This window comes from Coptis chinensis, chromosome 1 (genome assembly GCF_015680905.1).
Source record: "Coptis chinensis isolate HL-2020 chromosome 1, ASM1568090v1, whole genome shotgun sequence".
NCBI classification, from domain to species: Eukaryota; Viridiplantae; Streptophyta; class Magnoliopsida; order Ranunculales; family Ranunculaceae; genus Coptis; species Coptis chinensis.
The window spans coordinates 10,945,931-10,961,384 of NC_141456.1; the positions used below are offsets into that span (position 1 = coordinate 10,945,931).

The following is a 15,454-nucleotide window of genomic DNA, read 5'->3' on the forward strand; positions in this document are numbered from 1 at the left end:
GACATATGTAATTAGGTTTTGGGCTTGATTTCATGGCCCAAAACATAGCTCCAAAGCCCATGCACGAAATTGTAAACCTAACTCTCTCCTATATAAAAAGGTTTAAGGCTAAACAAAATTTGACTACTCCCCTATTTAGTTTAGTTTTAAAATTAGGATTATTTTTTTTTTTTTTTTATTTATTTATTTATTTTTTTAGTTTGAGTTTATGAGTTTAGTTTGTAGCTTCCATTGGAACCTATTAATAAAAGCTTTAGTTTATTCAATTCAATTACTTGTTATTTACATTATGTATTCCTTTCATTATTTTGTTCATGATAATCCCATGAATCAAAGCTAATATTCCATTAGAGGGAGTTTGAATGTAGCTTTGAGAGGACTTGATTTGTTAGTATAGATTTGTTGTTAGGGTTTTAAGTTTAGGTTTTTCTTAACTTAGAGATAAGAAGAGTTTAACCTAAACTAGAGAATAGTGAGTTTGCCATGAGAATGGAAACAAGCTTTCTCTCATGCTAATTAGTTTATGACTAGAGATAATATAAAGTAATTAGGAATCATTAAATGTCTAGTCTTTATATTTTAACCTTGTGTGAGAATATCTAGACTAGGGTTTTCTATACAAATCTATGCTAGCATGTTAAGAAATTAAAAGTGGATTTCAATCTCTCTCTAGTTTTCTACATATTTGATTTGCCTATAAATAATTACTTTAGTTAATATTAGTATAAGATCAATTGATAGTATTATCTCGTAGTATAAATTCTCAACATAATATTACTCTCACCATTGTTTCTTTGTGTTTGATTAATTGGATTCTATTTAGTCTTGGTAGTTTAGGAGTGGAACGAATCCTGACTCTTTATATTACTTCATTATTTGAGAGTAGGAATATTGATCTAAGTACTTGTTTAGTTGATTGATTATTTGTGTTTACGCATAGATAGTTAGTTTACATAAATTTGTGAATACAAATGGCGCCGCTGCCATCTTAAACTCTTTCAAGACAAGAATTCAATTGCTTGAATCCAAGGGGCAATCCCCCATTCTCAACCCACCCACCCTTTTAATTTTTCATTCCTAATTCTTGCATTTTTGTTACTGTTCACTGTTTTAGGCACAGGAGGGAACGCCCTCCATTTTGCCTTGTTTCAGAGCGCGCCCTCCCTCCCTTGTGTCTGCGGATTCACAATGAAAAACACTGCAGCAAAGGTATTTGTAAATTTCAAATAATTCTTAAAATTTATAGGTATAATCCTTAAGGTGATATTGATTTACTGAAATATTTTCAGATTTTTCCAAGTTATTTTACCTAGTGAACTAATACCATCTTTACAGTGCTTTCAAATGGTAATTTTCAAGAAAAACTGACGAGTAAGGTTACTTAGTTAGGTCCAAAAATTCTAAGATTTTTACAAAAGTATCTATCATAAGTCAGGAGTTTGCAGTAAAAATTTGAAGTGTTTTTAATTTGTTTTGACCATCTAATTTTTGGACTATTTCCAGTGTGTTTCTGCAGTTTTGCAACACTTAATTTCTGGAACAACAACCGATAAGGGGGTTTGTAGAACTCTAATTGCTCTAAATATTTTACAGGAATACAGATGATTTGTCAGTATTCTCTAATAAAAGTTTGGCTATTTTTGGCTCTATTTTGATTGATTAACCATTTGGTTGTTTGTATTGTATCCGAAAACTGTCTCACAAACTTTTCAGGGAAGTAGAAGGACTTTTATAACTCCGATTGTTCTGAAATTTTACTAGTTACTTACTGGACTTCTTAGTGAACTACAGTAAAAATTTCAAATTTTTTGGAGCTCGTACACGCTCTAAGTAGCCTATTTCTAAAGTGTGCCCGCGCTCTAAGTACTAGAGGTCGTGTCAAGCAAGAGTGCGCACGCGCCCTTATTAGCCTGATTCCAAGCGTAGCCGCCCATCTGAAGCAAAGCCTGATTTTCACAGGTTAGTCACCGGCTCTCGTTTTGTTCAAATTATTTTATATTAAGTGTTTCCAACTTTTTAAATACACTGAGATTGCGTATACAAGACACTATTCATACGCGTAACAATGAGGCATTCAGGTACTCCTTCTTCCACTCCTCGCCGCTTCTGTCAGAGGAGTTTCAATTCAAATATAGTCAGGCTTGTTTTTCTTAGACGCAATACCACACGCCTATCTAGAATTTCACACACTACACTTGCATCAATGGCTACAAAACCAGAGACTCCTCTCTCTAATTTTTATAAAGCACTAAACGATGGCCCTAAGTCGTGCATTGTTCTTGCAGACCTAGTAGGGGATTTTTGAATTCCCCCGAATATATTTAATTTGTTACCAGTTTTCTATGGTTTAGACCACGAGAAGCCTTATCAACACATGCGTAGGATAGAACAAGTTCTCACTACATTCCATCATCCTAGCGTAAGTCCCGATCAAGTTAAACTTAGGGTGTTTCCATTCACCCTAGATGACAAGGCGGCGTTTTAGTTAACTGCCTAAACGCCAAACTCTGTAGACTCATGGGCTAATCTTGTTCAATTGTTCATGGAATAGTTTTACCCACCCTTGAAGACAGATGAAATGCTTCAAAAGATTCATTTCTTCTGCCAGAATCCTCATGAATTTTTTTCAGAGGCCTGGAATCATTTCACTGATATTCTCATTGAATGCCCACATCATAATCTTGCGAAAGACACGCTTGTTCGTGCCTTCTTCAAGGGGCTTTTACATCATCATAAGGAGGTTCTAGATATCATGACTGGGGGTAGTTTTCTTAGTAAAAGAGCCTTGGAGGCTTATAAATTCTTAAAAGATCAATCTAAGAGGAACAACAATTGGGGAGGTAACGACTCTTTCCGCTCCACTCCTTCTTCTTTTAAGGTTAAACAAGATCCCGAGCTTAAAACTCTTATCGATGCCCTCACTAAAAAGGTAGATGTCCTCTCTGTTCAACAATAGCCCACTCCAGTCCTGAACATTAACTCTGCTCGTTGTAATGTCTGTTTTAGTCTTGAGCATTCCTACTTCTATTGTCCTCTTGGCTATGCACAACCACCGCCACAACCATTAAACTTCAACCAGTTAACTCCACATCAAGAACAAGAAAACTTAGGTGACCAGAATAGAGGTTTAGTGCCCATGACCCAGAACTATCAATATCAAGACATGAACGCTCAACAAGCCTTAATTCCAGTCGAACCATCTACAGACAAAGTAGTAGTGATCTTGTTGAAAAAACAAAATCAAATTATGCAACAAAACTCCAACTTGATAAAAGATCAGCATGATCAAAACTCTAATATGATGAAACAAACGATGCAAATGATGCAGTCTTTGTGCCAAAAGGTTATTGACATGTCTCTTAACCAAAATAATAACCAAACTGGCGTGTTTCCAGGTCAAGTAGTGCCTAACCCTAAGTCAACAAACACCACATTTGAAATAAATAGTATTTAGTATAATGGTAATATAACCCCAGAGGACCTACAGGCAGTCACTACCTTTCGTTCAGGGAGAGTAGTTGATAACAAAGTGACTATGCTTAGAGATTGCCCACAAATGGAAGCTGAATATGAAACCATACCGAATACTGTCATAGAAACTGAAGACCCTACAACTATAGAAGTTCCTGTCCAACCACAACCAAGAGGTACAGCCTTACTACATACCACCATAGAAATTGATGATCCTACACCTATAGAGGTTCCAATATGGACACCTAGATGGAAAATGGCTAAAGATAAAGCAAATACGAATAATACTTTTGACCCTTATGCTAAATATATAGATAAACCACCGTATCCCCATAGACTAGTTGTGTCTAAAAAGGATGAGAATTTTGATAAGATTAGGGAAGTGTTTAAAAATCTGACTATAAACTTACATTTTCTAGATGCTATAAAAAGTCTACCTGGACACGTTAAGTTTCTAAAAGAGTTGTGCACCAAGAAGATGAAAATCAACATACCCAACGAAGCCTTCTTAACTGAACAATATCCCTCTTTATCTGAATATAACAGAATTATTAAGTACAAAGACCCTAGTCGTCCTACTATACAATGCACCTTGGGAGATTACTTCATAATAACTGCTCTATTAGACCTGGGGGTGAGTAACTTATTTCCTTTTTATTTATATAAACAACTAGGTTTAACAAAAATTCAACCAACCAAAATGACTTTGTAGTTAGCCGATCGTTCTATTAAGTATCCTAAGGGCATAGTTGAAAATATTCTCATTAAAGTTCAAGACTTTTACTATCCAGTCGACTTCGTTATTCTCGACACAGAAGTTGCTCATGATTATATTCCCATCATCTTAGGGCGTCCTTTCTTGGCAACCGCCAATGCCCAAATCAATTGTCGGGATGGCTCAATGACTCTTTCTTTTGGAAATCTTTATGTGAAAGTTAACATGTTTAGACAAAAGTAGAGTCAACTAGGTTTGCCTGCAGAAGGAGAAGTGAAGTCCATTGAGAGTTTTGTATCTCACATTAGTGCGGCTGACGCTTTCGTCCCCACACTAGTACATACCTCTCTTATGGAAGAAGACAAACACCACAATTTCTACTCTCTAGACGTAGATAACATTGAGGAAGATTTCCTTCGACTCTTTTGCAACCCTTCTTTGCCACCTCGCGAGTCCCTTTTTATTGACATCCATTCATCCCTTGACGCCATGACGGAAGAAGAATTTTTCACCCTCTATCTCAGTGATTATTCTGATCCACCTATTAAGGAATGTCTTACATATCTCAAGGCTTCTGATGATATAGAACTAAGAACACTAGTTGAGCACCATTCACCCACCTCACATCTTTTTATGTCACCCACCTTCCATCACGAATGTTCCTCGCCCTCTACCTTTTTAAAGAACCATTGAGTTTGCACTTGACCTTCTGGATTCTCCTATGCTTCATGATTTTCTAAACCCTTTTGATACGGAAATAATACCTAAGGACAAGCCACCTGACACTTTTTCATTTTTTCCATTCCATCATTCTAAAACTTATCCATATCCCACGTATTTTCCAAAACCATCCATTTTCTCACGCTCATTCACTTAGCCTCCCTTTCGTAGGAGGAAAAAGAGGAAACTGTATGCTCGATTAGGTTCTAGATCCATCAAAATTCCCTTCATTCTACTAAGCCACATTATAGGAAATCTTGGTACTTGATTCTGTTTGATGGTGCATTCCATGTTAACTATTTATAGAAAGATTCACAATTATTTAGATTATTGATATATGGTAAACTGCATGTTAATATATATATATATATATATATATATATCACATTAAGTCTAGGAAATCTGACTTTAAAAGACCCAAGTTTTTGTACAATACCACCTTTCTGGAGTATAGGCCAAACAAAAAATTTCAAACTTAAAAAGAGTTTTTCAATTTTGTTTGGAGGGGGTATTTTGGTATTTCATTTCAAAATGTTTTGCCACCCATTGCCTGTCATGTTTACTCCAAATTAGTTAGTATACTCCATATTTGATTCACCTATAAATAATTACTTTAGTTAATATTAGTATAAGATCAATTGATAGTATTATCTCATAGTATAAATTCTCAACATAATATTACTCTCACCATTATTTTTTTGTGTTTGATTAATTGGATTCTATTTAGTCTTGGTAGTTTAGGAGTGGAACGAATCCTAACTCTTTATATTACTTCATTATTTGAGAGTAGGAATATTGATCTAAGCACTTGTTTAGTTGATTGATTATTTGTGTTTACGCATAGATAGTTAGTTTACATAAATTTGTGAATATCAGTGATCTTCATTGTACAAGGTACGTTTTTGGCTCCTTAGTTTTGTTCTATTTGTGTCTTTTGTTTCTATTGGGAAAGGAAAGAATTTATGTTGTTTTAACTAGTGATGAAAAGAGAAGTTCTTTGTGGTTGTAACTTTATGTAGGGATTGTTAGGATAGTTAATAGATATGGGTGGATTTTTGGATGTGGTCTAAATAGTGATAGTGATAGTGATAGTGATGATATTTATGTAGGGGAAGAAGAGGTTGTGAGTAAGGAGGAAAATATTTGTCTGGAAGAGGTGTTGGTGTTGGTGAAGTTTGGGAGTAGTGTTTGTGCAAAAGAATTATTATATATGGAGGAGTCGTCATCGAACTGAGAGGAGGGTAGTGGGAGTAGTGAGGATAGAACCGAATCGGGCAATCGTGCGAGCAGTAACTAAGGAGTTGTGAGTACTTCGCTGGCTCGTAAAGTGCATTGCGGCTCGGGGAGTGTGGAGTCGCTGGAACAAACAACGAGGGAGATTATGAGGTTAGAAAAGTTGAAGTTTAGGGTGATTGCTGACCTGCGAAGGGATTTTTTAGCTTCTAGGACTCTTAGGTATAAGTTGCCAATGCAAACTGTATGTGGTAGTGAGTACGAGGCAGATGAGGGCTGGATGACAGTCAAGTTTTTGAATTTTTGCAAGAAGAGTCATTACCAGTTTATGAGTAACAGCTGGAGATACTTGCGGGTTTTTGATATATTGAATGAGAAGCAAGGTTATGGGATTACTTTGAAGGATATTCTCGAGTATATGTATGCATATGAAGGCAAATTGGTTGAAGGATAAGACAGTGATGAAGTGTGCCCTGAGCTTGAAGGCGAATGCGTCAGAGTTGATGGATTTACCGAACTGGGAGACATGGTGGGAGCATCCGGTTCTGATTACAGGGTTATTTTGTGAAGTAGTATAACAATGAAGGTATAGTAAAAATGGGTGGGGATGATGTTTGCGTGTGTTTATGTTTGTGTCTGAGGGTTTCTGATATATGTCTATTATGTTTTGCAGAGATTCTAAGGTATATGGTTCCATTCGCGGAGCGGTGTGGTAAGATAGAAGGTTTTGCTGGCTTGGGGAGAGAGGAAAAGAAGAATTTGCTAACAATGGTTGCCGAATATTTTGACGAGCGGGGGTCGATTGTCGCTCGTGAGAAGAATGACGGGAAGAAAGACCGTGTGAGGAGTCGTATCAGGAGGTCGGTTAGCTTGATAAGGGATTCGTCCGAAAATATGGATGGGGGCGTAAGGGACAAGAGGAGGGGTGTTGTTGGCTCAGAATCGTCCAGGGGAAGTCGCAAGAAGTCGAAGTCGGGGTCGATGAAGATCGACTTTTCAAAGTTGGGAGGAAAGAATGTGGTTGATCTGACTGAGGGAGAGGGAGCTGGTGGAGCGGGAGGTGCAACTGATTGTCCTGTGGTGAGTGCTGGTGAAGTGTCTATTCCGACTGTTGTGAGTGAACGAGGGGTGTTGGTGTAGAGTGGTGGTTGGGCTGGTGTGGATGTGGTCGTGCCTGTGCCAACAAGGAAAACGGCTGATGTCAGTCGTGTACCGACTAGCGAGAGGGAGAGTGGGCCTAGTAGACTGGTGACTAGGCTACCGAAAGATAAAGAAGATGATTATGTGGGGAGGGCTACATATGCGGAGGGTCGTAGGATGAGTCGTGTGAGGCGCACGGATGTGGCCTATAATCGAGCACCAATTGCGAAAGGCTTGGTGCACTCGATTATGCTGGAGGCTAATCGTAAGCTGGTGGAGAAGATGACGGCTGTAGAGCTGCGTGAGCTGAGTACGTTGAGCGCATATCGGGTAAGTATCACTCGTGTTGCTGGTTTCATTAGTCATTTCGTATATGCCCATGTAGATAATTGTGTCTTGTCTTGGTGTAGAATATGCTCTATGTGCAACAACTGGAGATGTTGGCGTCAGTTTTGGCTTCATCTGATATGGAGATGCAATTGAAAGCGGCTGAGAATGCTGATTTGAGAGCACGTCTTGAATAGGTAGAAACTATGAGTAATACTGTGTGTGGGGAGATTTGCATGCGGCTGAGGCAGTGAAGATGCGTACGTGGAAAGATTTGGATGAAGTGAATTTCCAGTGTAATACTAAAAAAATGCTGCATGCCAAGCTAGGGAAGATGTATGAGGGGCAGAAGTTAGAGTTGGAGCGTTTGAAGAGGGAGTTGGAGTTTGAGAGGGGAGATGTGCGCAAGTACCAGAGGCTGGCAGAGAGGCACACTTCAAAGTGGAATTGTCTGGTTGGTTATCTTGTGGACGGGAAATTAGTGTTAGCACCTAGTGCAGATTGCGGCCATTTCCCAGAGTGACGATGATGCGAGTGGTGACGATTTTGAAAAAGAAGACGACCGTGGTGATGAGGCGGAAGTGTCTTTTGTTGCAGTCGACTTATGCAGCCTCTGATGCGTGGAAGGGGAAAATGTGGTGGATACTGATGTGCCAACTGAAGGGACGAGTGCTGGAGCCTCGATTGTGGTTGTTGTCCAGTCAGTGGAAGTGACGGTCGCGACTGGCGAGGAGGTAATGAAGGATGTAGGTAGTGGTGTCAAATGGGTAATGGGCGGGCCGGCCGCCCTCAAACAATGAAGCCCTCATGTTTTTGGGGCGGGCCAGCCCTACCTTCATTTACTCGAGAGGGCGGGTCGGGTTGGGCCAATACTTAAATCTCGAAGCCTTTACCCACCCTCAACCCTCTCGGTAGGCTTGAAGGGCGGGGCTTTGGGGCCAAACGCGTGGGGCCGGATACTATGTTATACATTTGATTTACAAAATAAATTTAGAAACATTAGTTAAAAATGATAAAATCGAATGCACTTCACAATTAAACTTTCAAACTACTAAAAAAACTTGCTAAAGTTGTATTAGTCAATTAAGATCAATTAAATTCATTTCATAAAATATTATAATAAAATTATAAGGTGGCAAACTTAATAGATAAATGTTTTTTTAAGTGATTTTTAGCATATTAATGTTAAAACTAGCCATGCAGCCCGACCTGTGGCCGGGCCTGTTATTCTTAAACCCATCATGTCTGGGCCTATATTTAAGGGAAGCACTTGGAAGTTTAACATATCCATATCCAATAAGTAATACATATCATGATCCATTAACTAATCCATATCCATATCTATTAACTAATACATATCCATATCCATATCCAATAACTAATACATATCAATTAATTTGTTTTTTTTTATCCCATGCGTACATTTGAAATAATGAAATAATGCGTAGCTTTGTTTTTTGTTTTAGCATAACACATGAAAGGACAATTTTAATTTATATTAAATTAGAGAGCAGGCCAAATTCAGGGTTAGTTTGGTAAGATGGCAAGTAATTATTTTTCAAATAGGGACTATTTTAAAAACTTTGCTGATGTGGCTCACTATGAGCATCTTGGGAGAAACGGATATTAATATAGGTAGGATGAAATATATTGTAAATCTTTTTATTAAAATATATGTAATAAATGTTGAGGGCCTAATGAGGGCCGGGCTTAAGGGAGGGCTTAAGTTTCGAAGTCTAGGCCCTTACCCTCCCCTCAAAGGCTTGAGGGCGGGTCGGCCCAAAACCACCCCAATGTGTGAGGGCCTCATTTTGAGGGCTTTTTCGGCCTATGGGCCGGGTCGGGGCGGGCGGGCTAAGGGTTTGAGGGCCATTTTGACACCCCTAGATGTAGGTGATGGTGAGGCGGGCCTCGTGGCTTCTTGAATTTGTTGTTTAGAGAGTTTTGGTGAGGATTTGTGAATGATGTGGCTCTAAGTAGCCTAATACAATAGAGTATGCATTGTGCTGCTCGTCTTTCTTGCTTCTTTTTCTATGGTAGAAATAGTAAGTCATATTCCACTGGGGGAGGCCATGTGGGGCTCGTTGTAGGATGTTTGCTGATTTATTATTACTTTGAATTTGCATCTTGTCTTGTCTTTGGCTGTCTTGTCTTCATGTGATCTGCATATCATGTTAGCTTATAAGCATAAGGAATGTGAGTAGAAAAGGTAACCTTGTAAGCTTGCCATATTTGTGGGTGAGCTATATCTAGTCTTTTTTGGAAATTGTTGTTTTGGGGAAGTGCAATGGTCACTTCAAGACTTGTAGTTGTTAAATACGGAAATTACGTTGGACTTGACTTATCAAGCCAAGTGTGCAAGGTGTCGTTTGAGAGGCGGTGAGTTGTCCTTGAAAAAAGGGGGACTTGACATATGCGATTGAGATTCTACACAGATTTTGTTGAGATTGTGGCCTTTGAGACTGATATAGATCGGAGGGCTAGGAGGCAGTGAGCTTGCCTATTTAAAATGGTTTTTGAAGTCATTGTTACTTGCGTACTTGAAGAATTTTTGCCAAAAATTGTTGCCATTTTTTGCTGTGTTTCTTTGTTGTTTCTCATGTTTTTTCATTTTGTCTGGTTTTTGTTTGGGATTTTTAGACTTGTAGTGTAGCAAGTGGTAAGGTGTTGGTGGAGTAGTTGTTATAGTAAGTTATTTGTAGTAATGTTGAGAGATGAGGAAGAAAAATAAATGGAATTGTGGTTATGCCGGTGGGAGTTTGTATCAGGTGGTGGGGGGTTTTTAGGTTTTCGGGAGATGGTGATTTGTTGGTGGGAGGGATGGTGGAGGGAATTGTTTGGCTTAATGTAGCTGGTGGTTGTAGGGGGAAAGTTGCTAATGTGTAGTGAACTCGTGGTGTTGGTAGGTGATGTTCTACTTGACTCCTTTGGTGGTTATGTTTAAGAATGGGTGGTCTCGGGAAATGATGCGCCGCACCGGTGGATGGTGCAGTTGCATTGCCCAAGGGAACTCAGATCTGGTGGAGAAGAGCAAATGTGAAGTTTCTGCTTCACCAGATCGAGTGTGGTTGCCATGTTGCTAAAGGGGCGTGGACCCACGAGAAAGAGATTTCGACAAGTTGCTTGGTCGATGAAGAGATGCTTTTAGGAAAGCATCCTTCATCGTGTGCCTTAGATATTTGGCTCGCCCTGTGGTCTTGGTGATCCACATGAGGGGATTGACCATGTGTGGGGGCGGGTGAATTTTCTGGTAGTGGCGAATCACCGTACTTTGTGGTGCCTTCGATGGGAACGACGTGACGGTGAGCAGGCTCGCTATGCGTGTCTTAGCTGGGTTGTCATTCCTGCTGGCCTTGGGTTTTGGTTCTGGGCGAAGCGAGTGGTCTTCTTCGGCGACATCAGTGCTCGAGTGGTGGTGATGCTCGTCTTATATTGGCTCGGAACCACTCGATTGCCGCTTAGAGCTGGTCGTGGCATTGTGTGAGTCCAGAGAGGTAGAGAAGAGGTAGTCGTGTGCCTTAGCCTTTCTCTTTTTTCTTGAAGTGCATTCATCACTTGGTGTTGCAAGAGACTTTGGCTGTGTCATGCAACAATATAACTGATGGTGATGTCGACGATCCAGCGGAATCTTCAACTTTTGATCAGGGCAATACAAGCTCTCAGTGTATGTAGAGAGTGAAGGAGCTACTTGTAATATAAGAGAGTAACTTGTACTCATGTTGTACTCATGTAATATGAGAATTGTAATCTGAGAATGTATGGTGTTATGAATGTATTGAAAGAATTCATTTGCCTTCTAGTATGTTGTGAAAAATCTTTGCTTGAATGTGATTGATGTAGTTGTCTAATGTATCTAGCTAGCATATTGTTTATGACTTGTTGTCTACTGTGGTTGAATACTTGTTGATGACTGGTTCGACTGGCTGAATGTAGGAGAGGCGAGTTGTAGCCCTCAGTGTGTTGAGGTTTGGTTGCCAGTCGTCTTGGACTAAACCGACTGAGTAGCATATGTGATTAAATGATTTTTTGTTGGGACTATAAGTTTTGTCTTGGTAGAGGAGTGATTCGCTTAAGTGAGAATGGATGTAGTGCTGGAGAAGTCATTGTTGTCGATCTTGTGGGGGACGACGATGGAGTCCCTGAGAAGTCGTTGTAAGACTTATTGTAAGAATTGAAACTATGATAGTCTATCTTGTGGGGAACGATCGAGTTCCTGAGAAGTCGTTGTAAGACTTATTAGCTGACGTATGTAGATGGTTCTGTGGCCGCGAATGGCCTCATTTTTTAGGGCATGATTTTAATATATCCCTCAATTGTAGAGTATTGTTTGCAATGTAATGCTTTTTGAGGACGTTGTGTGGGTGTTAAGCGTATGTTACAAAGAGTTGTCCCCGTTGGCTTTCTTGGGTTTATGAGTTGATCGGTTGAGTGCATAGATTAAAATCAAACCCTCGGTGATCGAAAGCTGTTGGATTAACCTACAATGTATCAGGATATGCTACAAAAAAATGTTTATGGTAATTAATAAAATTCTACAACGTTGTGAGTATAATGAAAAAATAGCCATGTTCGATCTTGATTGACTATGACATTTCTGTATTCACTCTAGCTTGACTTGGTGAGGGTTTGGCCCTAATCTACACTTCCGTCACCAAATGTAGTGTGTAATGGAGTACTAAGTGGTGGGTCGTGGCCCTACTTGGATTTTGTATGTATGCGTTGATGAGGTCATTGTAAGGATGCTTGGCATGTAAGTTTTGAATTTGAGTTTCTGAGGATATAGATTAAAGCCAAGCCTTCAGTGATCAAACATTGTAAATTTTGAAATGTCTGGTCATTGTTAGTGAAACGAGAGGTGTAGGAAAAAAAAAACTTAGCCTTGACTATGTTGATGCTTTGAATGAATGCCTAAATCTAGAACGAGATTGATGGTGTCTTAAGCAAATAGATTTCACCAAATATAAGTGTTTGAATGGTGATCTTCAGACGGTACCAAATATAAATGTTTGAATGGTTAATTTCCATACAAACGGCGCCAAATGTAAATGTCTAAATTTACACCAAGGATTAAGATTTGATTCTTAGCTCTTAAGTTGGAATAATAAGGAGGGGATGGTTTTGTTTGGTGTTAATGGCTGCTCTTTGTAGGAGATTTTCTGAGTATCCCCTGATTTTCCTCTGTGCCTTGTGATTCAGATTCTTTTTCTTGACAGAGAAGAGATGAGATGATTTAGAGTTCAGGGTTGAACCGCCTAACAGCTGCCTACGTATCTCCTTGTTTATTTAGAAGAATCAAACCCTATTTTGCGTAGGTCCTAAGAGCAAATCCCTGTGGTTTATATAGGAAAAGCTTTGAGAGTCATAGGGTTAGAGTTAACCTTACCGCTTGTGAGTTTCCTTCCATCTTTGGACTCTGCCTTCCTATTAGGAATCCTCTCCTTATGGAAGTCTAAATCTAGATCATATCTTATTAGAGGTAGGTTTCCTTGTTGATCATAATATCCCATCGCATATGGGAATATTATATCTAAAAGGTAACTCTTACAGATATGTCATTACGATTCCTTCCTTATCATCAAAGATCACTCTCTTCAATTTCCTTCTGTTTAGAAACTGTCCATATCAGTTTCTAACGACTTGGAGAATTGTTATGCTTAGAGGCGGTTAGTCACGTGTCTGGCACATACTTACTAAACACTCGTGATAAACACGAGATCACTTATTCATAGAACTGATCTTATGGATTTCGTCTCATTCTGGACATCTATAGTCCTGGGTCATTTCCCTCCCACATGTCATTTAGTTAGTGATGGGAAATCCCCCCTACACTCTTCATGAGTAAGAAGATGTCTACGTATCCAACACTATGTTAGTGAGACTGGAAATCAAGCCACACGTAGCTCTGAAGGGTAGCTTTTATAGTCATTGAGAGTGAGCATCGGGTGTGACACGTGTACTGATAAGCTAAGTACATATGTGCGGTTGAGATGGATTGACATGTGCCTGTGGGAGGCACGTGGATTAGCAATTGTAGGTCTATCTGAGTTGGCATAGGGTGCAATGATGGTGTTCACCGTAATGATGGTGTATGGCTGTAATGGTGCATGTATTACAGTGGGAAAGGGGCTTAAAGATAAGCTGGTAATGATGATAGTATTAGGTGATGATGTCACGAGATGAAGTCGAGTGACAAGTCATTGATCTGCTGAGTGAGCGAGTGCTCTGATATAGCGAGTGCGATGGGTGTTCATATGTCGCGTTATGTTGAGGGAGTCATTGTGTGTGCACATCACGTGACTGATGGGATGTCCCTTACAGTTACTTTTTTCATATCTTATTCATATCAACCATCAAGTCTATCTCGCCCGTATCACAATACTATGTAAGGCGAACATGAACACATTTTAAGCTAGCTAACTAAATAACAAGTCCGAACTTGAACATTCGATCTGAAGCGCCCGATGGGTCGAATACCAGCCCCGTCATCCCATGTCTCGAGAGCAATACTTTGAATAGGCCAACTACATACACGCCTAGTTTTTTTTAGATCAAATACATGCCTAGTTAAACAAACAATGTTTTAAAATGCGAAAGCGCGGGCCGGGGCAAGGCATTTCACCAGCTCATGAAGCGACGCATAAGCCTCATGGCATAAGGCGGAGCCTCAAGATTATGACATTTTCTTAATTCTAAAAATTTCCTATTATGTAAGTATATTAAGTTTTAAGTCTCATACAAATCAAAAGTGAACAAACAAAAATCAATGAAGTGAAGTAACTATACAACAATTTATTCATAAACTAGTGGTTTATTTAGAGTTTCATATTATTAAGAGTTAACAATTATACTCCATTTTGCAAGACAATAGTCAATAGGGAATACATCATTGTAAGGGACCTCCTACTCGATGACTCGGACACTCATTTTGAGAAATCGTCACTATACTCGGGCACTCGTCTTGAGTAGTCGTCACTATATTCGTGCACTCGTCTTGAGCAGTCGTCACTCAGTGTAAGTACCCTTCGTTTTACATTCATATCACTATAGCACACGTGTCCACAATCCAGTCGTATCTTTACAGCTCGTACATCACCAGCTCGTACCACACCACCAGGACATAACAATGACCCAGACTCAAGTCATCCCAAATATCAGATACAGCCATATAAGGAAGCAAATGATCTACCGCGATTACTCAGTCAACGCACCAATCAAGAAGACATTTACTTTGTAACATCGGGAGTAATGACAAATCATCAAGATAACACAAAATATGGATCTACACTTGACAACGGCCTGGAAACAATAAGGAAGGTCAGCTCAAACATCTATAAGTAGAGAGAGATGAACTACTATACGTAAGGTTGGATTCAAGTTTACCCAAGGAACTTGATGCGTAGGCAACTATTATCCTAAAAAAGAATGCAACCATTCCCTACCAACCACAACATCAAGTCGTAGACCCCAAAAAATATACAAACCTCTACACTCAACATCATCTCATAACATCACATCAGCACGAGCTACTACCATTATTGCTATTATTATCATCAGGCTACAGGCGGCGCCACTGTAGCACTCTTACCATAATTACACCTTTGACCCCACTCTTACTGTAGGTGATTTTATGAGTATCCCACAATCCTTTGCTGATGTCTTCACACCGTGTTCTAGTTCAAAGCGTATCTACCGAAACCAATAGAAGTATTTGATAATATGGACTGAACCACGAAGTGGCTGCCTACGTATCCTCTTTTAGGAATCGAGTCTGTCGTAGTTCTTTATGGGGCTGAATAACATACTGAGTGGGGAAGAAGAGATGACCAGTTCCCATATTGTTGAGGCAAT

General features: G+C 39.5%; 1 long non-coding RNA gene across 1 annotated transcript; it reads left to right on the forward strand.

Moving 5' to 3' along the window:
• Positions 1–5,599: 5,599 nt before the first annotated feature.
• On the forward strand, positions 5,600–11,033 carry LOC147522081 (uncharacterized). Its single transcript, XR_015212104.1, has 2 exons — positions 5,600–8,356; positions 9,500–11,033. It is a non-coding gene; the product is annotated as an uncharacterized LOC147522081 (long non-coding RNA).
• The last annotated feature ends 4,421 nt before the right edge of the window (positions 11,034–15,454 follow it).